The following is an 18,557-nucleotide window of genomic DNA, read 5'->3' as shown; positions in this document are numbered from 1 at the left end:
TGTCTGAAACCCTGAGTTAGAACCTAGAGAAATCTTAGAATAAAAGAGAGTCACAAGAATAGAACAATTGGAAGTCTCACTAAGGAAAGGATGCTTTGCCTCAGACCTGGACAATCGGCACTCCCACCCACCGTACAAACTATTGGGACTTCCCCGGCTGATTGCGGTGTGGATGTTGAGTGCCGATTTGTTGTTCCCCTTTATCCTTGTTCCTTGTTCTGTTCCCCTTTATTAATAAGCTCTGATTGCTTAAAAAACCAAGTAGCCTTGGCAGTACCTGCCGTTCCTTGCCCTTTGCAGCTCCAGACAACAGAGTATAATAATCATGTTCATTATCTTGACTGTGGTATTGGCTTTACAGTTGTATACATAAGCTAAAACTTACAACATTTTGCACTTTAAATATGTGCATTTATTTTATGTTAATGAATGTCAATGAACCTGTTAAACAGAAAAAGTCATGGAAGAAGAAATACAAACCTGTAATTTTAAAGCCAGCTACCATAATGGTCCAAGAAATTCAGTTGAATATAAAGATATTTTAAAAATTACTTCTGAACATAGATTGATCTGTAGTGTGAGATCAGAGGGCACGGTAACTACTCATAAAAAAGTGTTCACTACAGTTGCACCATTTGAAGTTCTGTTCTGACCATGTTTCTGTGCTTAACTTTTCAGCCTAAGTGTGCACACATCTCTCTTTATCTATTCATACTTAAGTGTGACCAACATTTATTGACTGCATTCTGTGTAATGAACAGTGCCAGCACCTGAAAGTGCCAGGCATTAGTAGGTATTTGATAAATCATTATTAATTGACTAAGTGAAGGAAGGAATTGATAATAAGCATTGTTTGGGCACTTCAGACACAGAGGTTAGAAAGATAGTCATGTTTTCTGGTATCTTGGAACGAAAATCAAAAATTATCACCTGACAGAGCAGGTAGTAATTTAGAAATTTTCTTATGTTTGCTTTTTTTAATGTTCACTTAAAGCTTACTGAATCTTTCACATTAGGTGTTTGAATCTGTTATTACCATTTGAATCTATGCCATACTTTTGTAGCATTTTAAGAAAATATCTACTACTGAGAAATTTAAAACATAAATTCCTTCTCTTTACTGAACAGAATCCTCTTCTGACAACTAGAAAAAGGGCCTCTTTAAGCAATACATTGTTCTCTTAAATATTTGCAATACCGCTGAGTGCCTTTGTTCATTACCATAAAAAGAAGTTTCAAAAATAAATTGCAGTGTTTGAGAGACAGAGAGATGAGTTAGAAAATAAAAAGACTATATGCCATAAACACCTAATTGTGTATGCCTTTTAAAAAGTGAGGTCCATAAATCACATTATTAAATATTCAAAATAAATGTGTCCTGGTTTCCTGTCTTATATGGATTGGCCAATCTGCACTTAACATCTCCTAATTTAATATATTAAATAAATCTCAAAAATAAACTATAATAATGATTAATTCAATAATTCAGAATTGTCATGTAGAGCTGATTTGTTATGGTGTGGAGCCCAACCACGGTTTCTACTGCACTGTCTTAATTGTTGTAGCTTAACAGAAAGTGTTGAAGTCTACAGAGTAAATCCTCCAATTTTGTTCTTTTCTTGTCGAGATTGTTTTATCTGTTCGAAATGCTCTGTATTTCCATATACATTTTAGAATCAGTTTGTCAATTGCTATGGTAAAAAAAGAGACTTCTGGGATTTTTATTGAGTTTGTGTTGACCCTATAGATCATTTTGTCAGAACAGAGAAAAAGTTCAAACATAAAACTGAAAATAAAGAATTGGAAATATTTTAGAAAAGTTGAACATTAACTGAAAATATATTCATTTCCACTTGAAGTATATTCGAATTTTTATTGAGGTGTAATTCACACAGAGTGAGATGCACAGAGTTATGTGTACAGTTAAATGAGTTTTGATAAATGCGTATATCTGCCTCTCTAACCACACCCCATTAAGAAATAGAACATTTCCGTCATCCTTGAAATTTCCCTTCTACCCTTACCAAGGCAATTCTACCACACCCTCCAATCACAGACAATCATTCTACTGACTTCCATCAGGATATTTTGACTGTTTAAGAATTTCATGTAAATGGGCTCATACAGTGTGTTTGTCTGTGTCTTAGTCTGTTCATGCTGCCATAACAAAATATCATAGACTAGGAGGCTTAAACAACAGAAATTAATTTTCTCATAGTTCTGGAGGCTGGAAGTCCAAGATCAGAATGCCAGCATCTTGGAGTTCTGGGAAGGGCTCTATTTCTGGTTTACAGATGGCTGCCTTCTCACTGTGTGCTCACATGGCTTTTCCTTGACACATGCGTGAGGAGAGAGAGAAAGAAAGAGAGAGCGAGCTAGCTCTGGTGTCTATTCTTATAATCCCATCATAAAGGGCTTCCCTCATGACTTCATCCAACTATATTACCTCCCAAAGACCTCATCTGCAAATGGCATCACACTAAGGGTTAGGGCTTCAATATATTAATGGGGAGGGTGGGGATCACACAAATATTCAGTCCATAACAGTCTGTTTCATTTCTTTCTCTCTTTCTTTTCTTTCCTTCCTTCCTTTCTTCCTTCCCTCTTTCCTCTCTTTCTCTCTCTCTCCCTCTCTTTTCTTAGCGTATCTTTGAGATTTATCCATGTTGTCATGTGTATCTGTAGTTTGTTAATTTTTATTGCTGACTGGTATTTCTCTGCATAAAGATCCCATGATTTCTTGATCTCTTTTCCTACTGATGAATGTTTTGTTTTCTACCAGTTTGGGGCTATAGTGAATAAAGTTCCTATGAATGATCTTCTGTAAGTCTTTTTGTGTGGAAAAATATTTTCATTTCTTTTGAGAAAACATCTAAGATTTGGTGTTAGGAGACAATTCTCCATGGACTCTCCCATTTCTGCATGTATGTGAGCAGAGGGATGTACTGCTTCTGGTCTCTACTATCTTTTTAAGGATGTTTGTATAGTCAACAGCCATGGAAGCGAAAGATAGTGTCATTCTCCTAGGCAGAGGGCAGACTATTTGTTGTTCAGCATAATAAAGATAATATCTCCCTCCAGGGTGAAGACTGAGCAGATTTGCCTGAAGCTTGTTTAAAAGCTTGGAATTTTCTTAGCTCAGGTTTCCTCATTTGTAACACAAACCTGCCTCGTGCTCAGCACCCATGTGGGCCGTTCTGAATCACCTGGGGAAAAGGAGGAGCAAGCAGAACCCTTGCAAACAAATTCGTGGGGCCTGCTATGCCAGGAGTAATAAAGTCCTTTGTCTCTGAACTAGGAATCTCCTGTCTCCTGCCATCCATTAAATCATGGCAAGCTAATTTGTTTGCTAGGGAATAATGTAAACTCTCTGACTCTTAACTTTTCTTGATGTTCAGGTCCTTTGGGAAAGTCAACACTGAAACAGAGCAAGTGCAAGAAATTTACTTGGGAGTAATGCCTGTGAAAGCTAAACTGGAAAGAAGCAGTTTTAGGCAGAAAATGTCTTCAAACTGTGAGACAGAGTTAACACCTGTGAAAGAAGAGGCAGGAAGAAGCATAAGGAGGCAGCGAGAGCCTCAGACTGCAATGCAGACCTGACAAAGTCTCAGCCAAACAATTGAGATCTTCAGAACAAAGACTGCCCACCAGAAGACTCTCCCTTTGCAGATAAATGGCCAGGAGATGCACAGCGTTGGAAGCAGCACCCCAGAGCGTGGCTTCAGCTTGAAGACTAGGGTGGATCCTGAAGATGATGTAGCTGGATGCCGTCAGCTAAGTGCGCTACTCACAGATGAAATGTGAGCTCTCTTATGAAGGGGGATCAGAATGGCACAACTCCATGGCTGCCTCAAACGGTTAAGTAAATATTTCGCTCTGGAGAAACTGCCAAACAGTTTTCCATTGCAGAAGAGATTTGGTTGTCATACAACATTTGTTGTTGTCAATCTTTTAAAATTGTGTACATTCTAATGGATGTGGAGTGGTGTCTCATTGTGGTTTTAATTTGCCTCTCCTTGATTTATTTCATGCATTATATATATGCTTATTTTTTATTATCTACTTCTCTTATGAACTGACTCAAGTCTTCTGCCCAGTTTTTTAAAAGTAGACTGCCTTTTTAGTGTTGAAATATAGTAGAGTTTTATATATTCTTTGTACAAATCCTTTATCAAATGTTTAGCAAATATTTTTTTTTCCCAGTCTGTGGCTTGCCTATTTACTTTCTTAGTAGGCCATTTGGCAAACAGAAGTTTGATGAACATCAAATAATCAATTCTTTTCTTTTATCATTAGTGATTTTTTTTTGTATTGTTAGTGATTTCTGCATTTTAGGGAAAATATGCCTATCTATAAGGCATAGGGATTTTCTCCTGTATTTTATTTTTTCTAGAAATTATATAATTTGAACTTGCATTGCTAGTTTGATGATTCTTCATGAATTAATTTTAGTGTCTGTTGTGTGACATATTATTCCCTTTACATATGGATGGCTTCAACTTGCTAATATTTCATCTGTATTCATCTGCAATTTCCTTTTCTTCTGATGCCCTTGTCAGGTTTTTGTATCAAAGTTTTATTCTAGCTTCCTAAACTGAGTTAGGAAGTGTTTTCTGTTTCTCTATTTTCTGATAGAATTTGTGTAAGTTTAGGTCTATTTTTTTATGTATATGTAGGATAAAATTCAGCAGTGACACTGTCTTGGACCCAAATTTACTTGGAGGAAAAGCTTTGATAACAGTTCCATTTCTTTAACAGGTATGCGGTTCTTAAGATTTTCTATTTTTCATAGGATCAGTTTTGGTAGATTGTGTTCTTTTAAAGAATTTTCCTTTTACCTTAGCTATAGAATTTACTGACATAAAGTTCCTTGTGTTATTCACTTAATATTATTTTAATGTCTCTGGGATCTCTAAAACTATTCTTTATTTCAGATATTACATTTTTTTCTCCCTCCTTTTCTTTCCTGATCAGTCTTGCTAACAATTTCATCAATTTCTTTCAAAACAAACTTTGGCTTTGTTAATAACCTCTACTTGTCTGTTTTCTATTTTACTTTATCCTGCTCTTATTGTTATTATAGCCTTCTTCAACTTGCTTAATATTTATTTTGCTCTCTTTTTTCTAGTTTCATAATGTAGAAGCACAGAGAATTTATTTTCAACCATTCTTTTTTCTTGATATATGTCATAAGCACTATAAATGTTTTTATTTCTAAACACTGCTTTGGTTGCATCCCATGAATTCTATTCCTATTTGTTTTTATCATTTAGCTCAAAATATTTTCTAATTTCTGTGGTATATTTTTAATTTGAATCATGTGAGATTTATAAGTAGGTGGCTCAATTTATAAATATTTGGGCCTTTACCAGATATTCTTTTGATACTGATTTCTAATTTAGTTTTGTTCTGGTCGGAGAATATTCTCTGAGTTATTTCAATGCTTTGAGAGTTATTGAAAATTATTTATGGCACAACATATGGTGCACCATGGTGAATGCTCCATGTGAAAATAATGTGGCCTCTATGAGTCATCGGGTGAGGCATTCTATAAATGTGAAGTAGGTTAACTGTGTTCATGGTTTTCTCAACTGAAATCTTGAAACCTTAAAATCTAATTGTTTTTGTCTATTTCTCCTTATGCTTTTGTCAGTTTTTGCTTTATATATTTCAAAGCTCAGTTATATGTTGTTTACAAGTTTGATGTGTTATGTGTTATGTGTCCTTGAAGTACTGGCTCTTTTGTCATTATGGAATATTTCTATTCTTCTCTGATTATATGCCTTGTCTTGAAGTCTATTTTGTCTGACATTAATAGAGACAATCCAACTTTCATATGATTAGTCTTTGCCTGGTCTATCTTTTTCAGTCCTTTTACATAAAAACAGTCCTTGTCATCATATTTTAATTGTATTTCTGATAAACAATATAAAGTGGATCTTGCTTTTTTTTTTTTAAATCCAAGATGAAAATCTCTTTCTTTTCATTGGACTGCATTGATTATTTACATTTACTATAAATATTGGGATGGTTGAATTTCAGTCTACTATCTTGCCACTTGTTTTCTTCTTGTCCCATTTAGTTTTTGTTTCCCTTTTTCTTCTTTCGTATCATCTTTGGGGATAATTAAGGGTCATTAGTGTTTAATTATGTCTTCATTTGATTTTTAGCTATACCTCTTTATTTTATTCTTATAGTGGCTGCTCTAGGGATTATGATATTCATCCTCACGTCATCGCATTCAATAGTAAAGTAATATGGTACCAATTCACATGTAACATACTAATCTTACAATAAAATATTTCCATCTATTCCCTCCCACATTTGGTGCTATTTTTGTCATATATATTTCTTAAATATGTTATAACCCACAAATACATTGATATAAGTTTAATTTTTAGCAATCACTTATCTTTTAAATAAATTAAGATATAAGGAAAAACTTAAAATATATGTTTATGCACATATTTAGAATTTCTAGTGGTCTTTGTTCCTTTGTATGACTCAAAGTTTCTATCTAGTGTTATTTTCTTTAAGATGAAGAACTTTCTTTAGTGTTTATTGTAGTACAAATCTCCTGCTGATCAGCTGTTGCTCATCTGAAGATGTTTTCATTTCAATGAAATTTTTGAAGGATACTTTTGCAGGATTTTTGCACAGTAGCTGAAGGGTATTTTGCACTACATTTATGAAGGCTATAGAATTCTAGATTGACTGTATTTTTATTCCCCCATGCAACATTTAAGAAATAGGATATCATTGTCCCTTCACTTGCCTTGTTTCAGAAAACTAGTCAGAAATTTTCATTGTAATTTCCCCATAAGTAATGTACTTTTAAACCCAGATTGCTTTTAAGACATTTTTCTTTACTTTTGGTTTTTAACAATTGACTATCATATTTCTGGGTGTGGTTTTCCTATTTTTTCTTTCTTTTATTTTTTTTTTTGAGGAAGATTAGCCCTGAGATAACATCCACTGCCAATTCTCTCTCTTTTTTTTTTTTTTTTGCTGAGGAAGATAGGTCCTGAGCTAACATCCATGCCCATTTTCCTCTGCTTCATATTTGGGATGACTGCTACAGCACGGCTCGATAAGCGGTGGGTAGGTCCATGCCTGGGATCTGAAGTGGTGAACCCCAAACCACCAAAGCAGAGTGTGCAAACTTAACCACTGTGCCACTAGGCCAAGCCCTTGATCAATTTTTCTTGTTTTTCTGGGTCATAGGCCACATTTTCTTAATTCTATATATTTTAATTTTTAAAAATATGACATGCATATTGTGTGTGCTACATTGTAGAGCAGGTGGATTTTTAACTTCCCATAAAAAGTGTTGCATTTTCTTCTGACAGGCTGTAAATTTCCTAGTAGACCTGTTTTATCTTGTGGAGAGTTGTTTTCAGACTGTAGAGGGGTACATCTAGAAAAGATCTTTTCTCTAAAAGCTAAGTGTGGCTCTTCTAGACACTCAACTGAATACCTAGAATATTCAGCCTTATCTCCCTACTCTAATATATTGGGACTCTCATGTCTTCTAGTACGATAAGAAGTCAGGAGTCTTCTTTCAGTCCACAGGGCCCCCAGTAGTTGTCCTCCACCAAAGTCTATGGATTCTCACCCTACCAATGTGCAGGTGAGTATTTGACCAAAACTTCAAAGGGGCCTCTAAGGATATTTTTGGATATTCTTCTCTAGGCTGTACTCTCCTTTCAAATATCCTATCTTGGAAATTCCAGTCACGTCAACAATTCTGATCGTTAATATCTCTTCCTTCTGCTCAGCAAGACTGTTGCTCTCTATTTGATTCCCCTTCCCTGGGCTGAAGTGTACAAAGCGCCTCAGGCACAAAGTTGGGAGAAGTGAGCTTACGTCATGTTTCTTCCTTTCCTCAAGGATCACAGCCAGGTACTACTTGTGGATAATGCCTGAAAATAGATACCTCATACATTTTTCTCAATTTAAAACCTATTTACAATGGAACAATGTCTTATACCAGTTACTTAATTATGCCTGGGACTGAAATTTTTTCATTGATTTTTTTTTATTTTCACTCTCCAAAGTGTTTCAGCACTGTTTCTATTGGAGAAAAAATTCAGATACAGAAAGTTACATTCATTTGTTTTCACTCTTTGCTTTATTAAAGCACTACATCTTGTCAATGTAGAAGTAATTAATTAAAAGTGCTAAATGAAATCCTAAGCCTTGAAGTGAAAATTATTTTCTCCAATAGTTTTCATTCCATAACTGAAAATTATGCATCTATTTGTTTTATCTTTGACTTCCTTAAAATTTTTTTATTGCAAATATCCAGAGAAGCAGAATTGGCATCATAAATAATAATCAATCTGTATACTTAATATTCTAACATTCATATACTGTAATGCTTTAATAGCATACAGAGTGAAAAATGATGAGATAACATATAGTATGAATGGGCAACCAAAGTCAAGTCAATTTTTTTTTAAAGATTTTATTTTTTCCTTTTTCTCCCCAAAGCCCCCCCGGTACATAGTTGTGTATTCTTCGTTGTGGGTTCCTCTAGTTGTGGCATGTGGGACGCTGCCTCAGCATGGTCTGACGAGCAGTGCCATGTCCGCGCCCAGGATTCGAACCAACGAAACACTGGGCCGCCTGCAGCGGAGCGCGCGAACTTAACCACTCGGCCACGGGGCCAGCCCCAGTCAAGCCAATTTTTTAAGTGACGGAAAAGTTGAATAAGTAACTGCCACAATTCCCATGTCAGGTTGACTCTGTGACACACGGAAATGCATAAAGACTTTGCTGTATTAACTGGCTCCTTCTTGAGTAACCACAGCCAAAAAGGTCTCGTCAAGGGTAGGCAAAATAGCTCTGTTACTATCATTACTGACTTAATTTTTATGGTGCAATAGCTTTGGGGTCATTGAAAATTCTGGTTTAATGAGAGAGGCTATCTCTCTTGTGACACATATTTTCACCCCCCAGAGAAGTTAAAGTTTTTGAGAATTTTAGAAAGTCCTGAAGGCAATTCCTAAAAAGACCGATAGCATTGGACCTTGGCAGCTCTGGCAGTGAAGTATATGGCTTTTGTACAATGCTTTATATTTCTAGGGCAAAATAACTATGTAATTATTTTGTAATTATAAAGCAATCATTTACTGGCATCTAGAAGTTTTTCATTTTTTATGGTAATTTCAAATATAACTACCATATAATTTGTAAGAAAGAAATAGCTGTGCAATTACTCTGTATTAACACAGTAATTACCAAATATGTCCAGGCTTATTTGTGTCCTATGAAATAGAGACTCCCACACCTGCAGACTGCAAATTACACAGCAACTATGCCTGCTTTCTTCACGTGATCTGTCAGAAAACAAAAGGCAGTGGGGTTGGCTTTTGTTTCATCATATCATTGTATTGGGTTATCAATTGAACGTAGTATTTTGTCACAGCTGTGTCTCTGTGGTTGCAGTTGAATTGCTCCCTCAGAGAAAAGTAGAAATAATTTCATAGCTGCAAGAAAAAGACCAGTGCAGTGGAAAGAGTAAGAGTTTTGAAGTCAGATATGTGTTCGAAGTCCACCTTGCCTACTTTCTCACAGAGTAATTCGGATAAATTCCTTTACCTAATTTTCCTCATCTATACAATAAGATTTATAAATTTCCAAATTTCAGGGATGTTAGGCTAGAGAAGTAGTATGTATAAATGGTCTATCATTATGACTGGTTCATTCAGCCAACAATTCATTTCCCAAATATCTGTGTGCCGGGCACTCTACAGGCACTGGGAAAACAATGATGAGAAAAACAGACATAATTCCTGTCCCCATGGAGATAAGGTCCGGTAGGACACATTAACTGCAATCGAATCATCACACATGTGCAAACGTAAAATTACAACTGTGATAAGTGCCATGAAGAAAAGGATATAATGCAATGAAAGCATACCTTCCCTGAGATAAATCTTAACTAGAAGAGGTAAGAGTGATCACGCGGAAACCTAAACACGAACAGTCACAGCAGCTTTATTGTAAAAGCCAAAAACTAGAACAGCCTAGACATCCTGCAACAGGTGAAGCTTAAACAGATAGTAGTACAGATGTATCACTCGGCAATAAATACAACTTGGCAATAAAAAGGAACAAATTGTTCGAAATGTGTCACAACTTGGGTGAATCTCCAAAGAATTGTGGTGAGTGAAAAAGACAATCCCAAAAGGTTACGTACTGTATAATTCTGTTTATATAGTCTTAAAATGACAAAATTTTCGAAATTAGAGACATTTTGTGGTTGCCAGTGGATAGGAGGGAGGTGGGTGTGTTATAAAACGGCAGCACAAAGCATCCTTGTGGTGACAGAAATAAGCAGTATTTTGTATGTGGTGATGGATACATAAACCTACACATGTAATAAAATTGTATAGAATTAAATACACATACACAAATGAGTACAAGTAAAACTGGGGAAATATTAATATGACAGGTGGACTTATCAATGTCAATCCTGGTTGTGATATTGTACCATCGTTTGCAAAATGTTACAGTTGGGGAAAGTAGATAAAGGGCATGTGTTATTTCTCACAACTGCATGTAAATCTACACTTATGTCAATAAAAATGTCAATTAAAAAACAGCCTTGCATTTCTACAATCCCTCCCTCCTCAAAAAAAAATCCCATAATAATTTAAAGATGGAAAGAGCTAAGAAGAGTGATCTTCCAAGAAAATGAGGTCAGTGGGAAAAGGAGCATGAAATATTAAGGAACCAGAAAAGAAGCTCATCTCCTTCAAAAGTGCTGAGACCACAACTTCCACCTTCTTTCATAATTTCAGTTCCAAGACAGGTGTTCCATCTCAACTTACGGTCACCAGGTGTGAAATTCAAGGTGAGGGAGAGGGGAAAAAAAAGAGAAAATGGAATAACAAGGAGGAAAATAAGAAGGTTAATTCAAACCAACTTAAAAGAAAGAGAAGTAAAGGATTAGGATTAACATTATTAAAGTAAGACCAAATGTGTAAAACTTGTTCTTCCTTCCCCTAGCACATTAACTAGTGGACTTACTGGGTTTATTGTAAGTTTGAAAAAATCACAATTTAAAGCTCTCATTGGAAACAATTGTTGGAATCAGCAACAGATATTTAAAAAATCAAAAAATTTGTATTGGGCATCTATGACACATAGGGAATCTGTACATACTTGGCTGTGTGGCTTTCACTGGTGGTCCAGACTTCACATCTGAATGGAACTCCCTTTCCCTCTCCAAGTGTCTGGTTTGGATGATAAATTATATGATCACCATCACTATGAATAAAGTCCCTTCTAAAACCATCTAAAATAGACATGATACTGAGAGACGAGCCCTCAACTTCGAGCAAATTATAATGTTTTATTGGCCAGAGAACAAGTCCGGATGTGGACAATGATAAATTATTGCCAACGATCAACCTAACAGGTTCTAGCAACTTCCATGTGTTAAATGATTTTAAAAAGAAAATGTATATCTTCAAATTTTGAATAAACTCAGTTTCAAGGACTTTATAAAAAGATAAACCTTATCATAACAGAGTTTTAAAAAATGTTTATTCAATTCTCCTCCCTACATAGAACAATTGAATAGGGAAAAAAAGGACAAATATTTAAATTTTAGAGATGCATTTTTAATGCTCCCTCTGTTGCCTTTTTATTGAGGTGTCAAGTATTTTTTTGCATAACTGGCAGAACGAAGGTTCTCATAATTTATTGAAATTCACTTAACGCTCTGTCAGCCATCACGATTTATTGCAGTATTGTCCAGACAAGCCAGAATACAATAATAGGATACAAGATTATACATTACAGAATGAGCCAAGAAAGAGGAAGAGCCTCACTGAGACAGGAAAATGAGATTGTTTTCAGGAATTAAAACTAAAAGTGTGTCTATACTTCATAATTTCTCAACCGAAAGCAACCTGGAATTTTCAAGGAAAAAAGAAAAGAATAGAATAGATTCTTTAAACTATTACATAATTAGGAGACTGTTGCCATCTCCTCCAATAAGTCTAGAGTGATAAATGTTCAAATCTGATTAATTGATAGGTAGCAAGTGTCAATACTCGCTAGAGGTAATCTCTACAAAAATACAGCCATTCCAACAGTACCCATCACTATCAGCTTAGCTTGTTACCCAAACTAGTTGAAAAGTGATGATCTTTCTCCTAAAGCATCTGAAAAGTGTCTGTGTAACCATAACTAGCATATTCTGGTATCTAAAACTTTCTCTCTCTTTTTTTGGGGGGATGGTGGTGAGGAAGATTCGCCCTGAGCTAACATCTGTGGCCAACCTTCCTCATTTTGCTTGAGGAAGATTGGCCCTGAGCTAACATCCATGCCTATCTTCCTCTATTTTGTATGTGGGACACTGCCACAGCATGGCTTCATGAGCAGTGTGTAGATCCACTCCTGGGATCCAAACCCATGAACCCCAGGCCACTGAAGCAGAGTGCGTGACCTTAACTACTATGCCACAGGGCTGGCCCCACTCTCTTTCTTCTTTAATGTGAATTATAATCAGAAAAGGAGAACTCTGCTAGCTAGGAAAAGTTAACTCATTCCAAAAATAAAAGGAAGTTATATTTCTATAGTTCATTCAAAGGACACCTAAAGGCAGTATCATGATACACATAAAGATCTTCCATTAGAGGTAATCTTGTGTTACAAGATGTTCCCAGCCTAAAGAAAATTCAATTATCTGGATTTTCTTTCCTTCTAACTTGTTCTTTGCCCTGAATTTGATGAGTCACACATTTCAAACAATAAGAGGTACAAAAGAAAATATAAAGAGGAAAATATATGTCGATGACTTAAAGAAAATTTTGAGGGCTCATCCAATAAATAATAATGATATTGTGACAATATTTTGTGTACTCTTCACTAAGTGGTTCAAGGAGGCTGAGTATGTCTGAATTTGTTTATTTACATAATGACAAGTCCCCAGTCTCCATTTTGAGTGACACCTTCAGAGTGGTACTAAATTCATGAATTTCTGAAAAAGTCCTTACATGGGACTTTACTATAAATCATACTGTATCATTTTCAAATGAACTGATTTCCTGAATAAAAATATCTGTACTGATAGTATGAAAAACAGAATTTTTCATTATTTTGGATCTGGATGTCAGATGCCATTTTATAAAGTGACAATAGAATATTAGTTTTAGAGAAGAGTAAATTAATTTGAATACTTTAAAACGTCAATCTGGGACCGTGAAGTACTGAATTCTGGAACAAGAGTCAGAGAAAGGCATTTCACAGGAAATGGTCTATTCATTGCAGGTTTTCATCTCAACTTCTGCCTATATCCTCTTAGAAAAAGAAAAAATATTTCCCACCCTTCCAAAATGTACATTTTCCTGATAAAAGCAACGTTAAGCTTTGTCTCCCCGCTCCCACCCCATCTGCAGTGGGGTGACATGGCTCTCTGGTCATCTATGTGCCTCAGCAGTTTTGTCGTCCTCTGCACACAGCAGGTGCAGGATACAATTCAACTGTCTTTTCCTTGCTACTCAGTTCAGAATGGGCATGCGAACCATATCATACCTCTAACAGAGATTGTATTGACTAAAATGCTAACAAATATTTCCATTTTGTGACTAAAGCTTTGAATAGCTTAATCAACATATGGAGGGGGAGACTGGTGTGCACATTACCTTTTCCTACATTGCTTAGGTCCTATTTGTCTGTTAGCACAATTTCAGATTGCTAGGAGCTGAGAATAATGCACACTGGCAATGTAAAATGCAGTTATTTGCAGATATTGCTGCAAATTTTGGTGTCATTTCTTGCAGTGAATTTTAAATATATTCAAACTTGCTTGATGAATATAAAAACCTGTTTCCACATGTTCTTGGATATTAGACTTGGGTAGAAAGAAACTTTGTTTAAAGCATTTCTTTTTCCAATGTGGGAGTACTAATAACATTCATTGTTTTTCTATACCATGGAGCTTACCAAGGGGAGAGTCCAGCAATGGAAATACAGGGACCAAAAGAGAAGAATGGGTAATAGGAACAGAGAATCAGGAAAAAAATGCTGACAAATGGAATCACTTTATTAAGTAGTTTTAACACATTGTGATAGAAACACTAAAGAGGTTCTTCTTCCCCTAATTACTGCTTTACACATATTTCTTTTCTTTTCACTAAATGATATCATGGGCAGATTCCATAGTTTTACAATCACTTTTGGTTCCTAAGGTCAGCCCAATTTAAAATTTTCACCACAAGGTTTGTTATAATAATCTCCTGTCTTGCCTTCTCTCAGTCAAACTGCTGTGGTCCTGACCTCTCGGTGAAGAGGGGAGGGAATTTCTTTAATCTGGAGTAACAGAGGGGAAAGAGTGGTAGTTTTAGACACGCAGCTGGGATCCTAAATCGCATAGGAAGAATGGGACTAAGATTTTGGGATTCTGGGTCTTGAACAAATGTTCAGTGTGTTTGTGGGCTGTACACATTTGGTCCCACTTGCCTTGTCTCAAACAATGTGAATTTCAGGCACAGTTGCCTTGTTCTCCTGATTTTTGGAACAGCGTTTTTTAAATTGCAGGTCAGTTTTGCAGTGTTTCTCAATGTTTTCAATTACCCCATATTTGTCCTAACATCCCAGCCCCATGAAATGTTAATACCGCAGACATGCTGTACACCTATTGATGTACTCTGACCCTTTGGAGGGCTGCAAATCATTATGCTATGTAAGTTTTCTTTGCTCCCAAGAAGCCATTTTTACCCCATGGGGTCAATATCACTCCCATTGAGAGTGGTTGGTTTAGAAGATTGTTCTTAGCATTTTTTTCACAAGAGCCTGAAAAAGAATAAAAAATATCTGTGTGTATCACAAGCAGTATAATAGTATGTATTATTTTGTGAAAGTGCTTTTCCAAAATTACATAATTGTGTGTATGTGTGTTTATATACAGTCACAATATAAAATGCACTTCTTACGTTAGGCTTTGGTCAAAAGTTGAAAGTCAGTGTTGTAGCAGATAAGTACTGGGACAAGAACATACAATACACACACACACAAAGCTAAACTAATAAGTAGGAAAAACAGTTTCCCAGCTTAATTTTCAAAATATTGCTCTGGGTTGGGTCGCTATAGGGTGATACTGTAGTGCTATGTAGAGTAGCAGTTAATTCTGATCTTTTATCTCCTCAATTCCAAATCGTTCCTCTGTGGGCCTTGCTGGGAAAAAGAAAGGGGTCCATCCCTCAGCCAAGTTCTTCTTAGTAGCCGCGACTTTACCCTCATAAAGTGGTCACTGTTAGCGAGGACTCCATTAAATTCTCAGTCTCTTTTTTCTCCTTACTATTTTTTTTTTTTAATCAGAAAGGGTGATTAATTATTCTTCTTATTTTAATAATGGACATGAATATTAGGTAACATCTTTTTATCATAGTTATATTGTCATAAGTTATACGACTTATTATATAGTTGTTGTTGATCATAGTTCTATAATGATTGAGTTGCAGTATTGTTTTGGAAAATGAGAAAAATTCATGCAGACTGTGTTGGTCATTGTCTCTCCTTCTATTAATTAGAAGTAAGGAGAAGGGAGCAATCAGAGCTTTATCATCAGCTCCACGTCCTAGAGAAGAACCAAAGGACCGGAGGTGCTCAGGATGAAAAGGAATTGTGTTGTTTTGTTGGTTGGATTTTTTTGTTTGGGTGTTTTATTTGGGGAAGGGGCAATTATTGCAATGAGGATACAACTAAGAAAAAAGCCAGTTTCCAATGGTCTGGAAGAGTTTCAAATAGCAAATGCTACAGAGGGCAGGCCAATAATATGAAGAAGCAGGCTGGCTGGGTTGGAGACACCATCAGTGGTGATGCAGACTTTGGCAAACTGGAGGGGACACGCCCAGTCTAAAGGAGGGGCTCAGACCTCTAGAAGGGGATGTAGTTTTGCCAAATTTTTAAATAGAATCTAAACATCTAGATTTTTACATTTGGCTAACACTGTGCAGATCCAAGATGAGTGAGCTGAACACAACCTGAAGCTTGTCAGTTTGCAAGTTCTGGAGTAGTGGAAACTTCATCTTTTGATAGGGTTGCTCTTGGAGAGGAAAATAGCTAACTAGGCCCACCCCAAAATTGGGTGGTCTAATTGTTGGTACAATTGAAAGCCCACATACCATACCATATGTCTAAATAAGTGTAAGATATAAATTAAGCTAACAGACTGTTAAATTAAATATGTTCTTTAAGGTAGTCTTCATAAATATACTTTTGATCAAGAAAAATTTTTAAATTTGTCTAAAACTGGTTTCTTTATGGCTAAAAAGAAAATAAAGTATGGAAAGACCAAATTTAATCACTATTATCATGTTTGTGTGTTCTGTTGATGGATCATACTGTTTTGAGAAGTAATGACATAAATACGTAATTAATAAATAATTTACACTGATTTAATAAAATGCAAGCAAAATTACTAATATATTATTATTATAAGATTTTTCACACAATTTTTATCCATTATCAAAATGACCTAAAGCAATGGTCAGCAAACTAAGGTTAGTAGGCTGGCTGCTTGTTTTTATAAATAAAGTTTTATTGGAACATAGCCCTGTCCATTCATTTACATGTTGTCTCTGCTCCTTTTGTGATATAGTGGCAGGGCTGAGTAACAAAGACTGCCCGGCTTGCAATCCTAAAATAGTTAACATCTGGCCCTTTACAGAAAAATTTGGCAAACCTTGATCTAAAGAATTAAAAATTAAAATGTGATTTTATTAAAGGCTACCAATTTAAATATACTCTTCATCAAAATGTAAAGTAAATGTTAAAGATTGAAACAGCAATATTATTTTCAAAATCTTTTTCTTCTAAAATACTTAAAATTGGTGACGAGGAAAAGGCCACTGCTGGACTCCATCTAATCCCCGGGTTCTTAGACTAAAATTATGCCCAAGCTCAAGCAAGGAAGAAGAAAGCTGAAAGTCAAAGAGAAAAGATTATCAAAAAGAGAGACGCCTCTTACTTCTGTCCAAGCTAATTACACCTCCCCTTCCACCACTCTCTCCAGAAAGAGTGGTTATGCCTTCAACAGATGCCCTCCTTAGCAGGAGTACAAGCCAGATCTTAGGAGGCTACGCTCATCCTGGAACTTCAAATTTCCCAATATCAAAGATGCAGTAAAACTTTGGAAAATTGAGTGTGGTCTATATACAACTGGTGCCAAAACTGGGTGACCCAGACTTTAGAAGTGTTAAAAGACACCATCTTTCCATCCCGTTTCTGCCGCTGAGAACTTGACAGTCTGAAACCACCGTTTTGCATTTTGGAAAGGGACTTCTGCAGGCTCCAGGAAGCACTGAAGACCGTCTCAGAAAATTCTTCCTGTCCAAGCCGTGGTCAAACACATGAGTGATAAACTTACGGTTTTTTACCATGTGCCCCCATGTGCTCAACCACCCCTGTAGAATCCGGAGCTGTACTTCCCCCCATGCTACCACAGCCAGCCACCCAGCCGTCTTCCCCATCCTCCACCTCCGCCTCCACCCCCTCCACCTCTTCCGCCTCTGCCTCAGCCACCACCGTTAGCGCCTTTGCTGCTCAGAAAATCCAATCTCGCTAAAGCACTTCAGGCTGGACCGTTAAAACAAGAGGGACCCATGCAGATAACAATTAAAGATCTGCTGACCGTGAAATTAAAGAAGACACAAAGTTTTAATGAAAGGAGGAAGATTGTACCATCACCTAAGGCAAGAATTCATGGTTACTGTCTCCGACCTGAAGCGTGTTACCCTGAAACCCAGTCCAAAGTGTTAACTCAAGTTACAAAAGTCTTCATTACTCCTGGTAAAAAGCCAGATAGATCTACGGACACTACTTAGAAAAGTCGATGTAGAGAGGAGTCCAGGCGGAACCCCACTTACTAATAAAGAAAATATGGAAACAGGAACTGGGCTGATCCCAGAAAGTTTCAGCTGGCTCACCCTAGAAGCCCATCTCAAATTCTGGCACTTTCTACAAGCAGCTTTGATGAACAAAACTGATGCCAACCCTGCCAGACTCCATGTTATGATCCACAAAATATACAGATAAAACCACTCCAATACTTTTTTTAATAGGGTATGTATAAATAATTATACTAATATATAATTTCATTTGAAGAATTAAGTATGTATGGAGCCCATTCATACTGGGGTGTAAAGTGGGTATTTGGATATTCTCTAGTTTGCATGTTTAATAGAACAGTTGGGAAAATGCAATCTCCAACATGATTTTAACCTGGAATTACCCAATTTAGGTTGGAGAAGTTGTTCAAATTTAGCTGGATAACTATAGCTTGTACTCCATAGGTGCCATTCTGACATTAAGAAAATAACTGAGTTCCTCTTCATCTTGGGTATTCTCAGGTAATTGCAAAGTATTTTAGTCTGTAAAGCTCATGCATTCATATAAGTCTTACAAACTTAATCAATAAAAAAGACCCTCTGGATTTGATTTCTATTTACTATAAACAATTAGGAGCTAAGACCATCCCCCATCCAAACCCAACTATTTTCCAAAAGGATTTGAAGCAAAAGATCCAATGGGACCCGAAA

General features: G+C 36.3%; 1 pseudogene; it reads left to right on the top strand.

Annotated features, from left to right (window-relative positions):
- Positions 1-16,910: 16,910 nt before the first annotated feature.
- Positions 16,911-18,042, top strand: LOC103559018 (proline-rich protein 11 pseudogene; annotated as a pseudogene).
- The last annotated feature ends 515 nt before the right edge of the window (positions 18,043-18,557 follow it).

Source organism: Equus przewalskii, chromosome 7 (assembly GCF_037783145.1).
Source record: "Equus przewalskii isolate Varuska chromosome 7, EquPr2, whole genome shotgun sequence".
NCBI classification, from domain to species: domain Eukaryota; kingdom Metazoa; phylum Chordata; class Mammalia; order Perissodactyla; family Equidae; genus Equus; species Equus przewalskii.
Note: the sequence above shows the minus strand (reverse complement) of the source record. Positions and strands in the feature narration are given on the sequence as shown.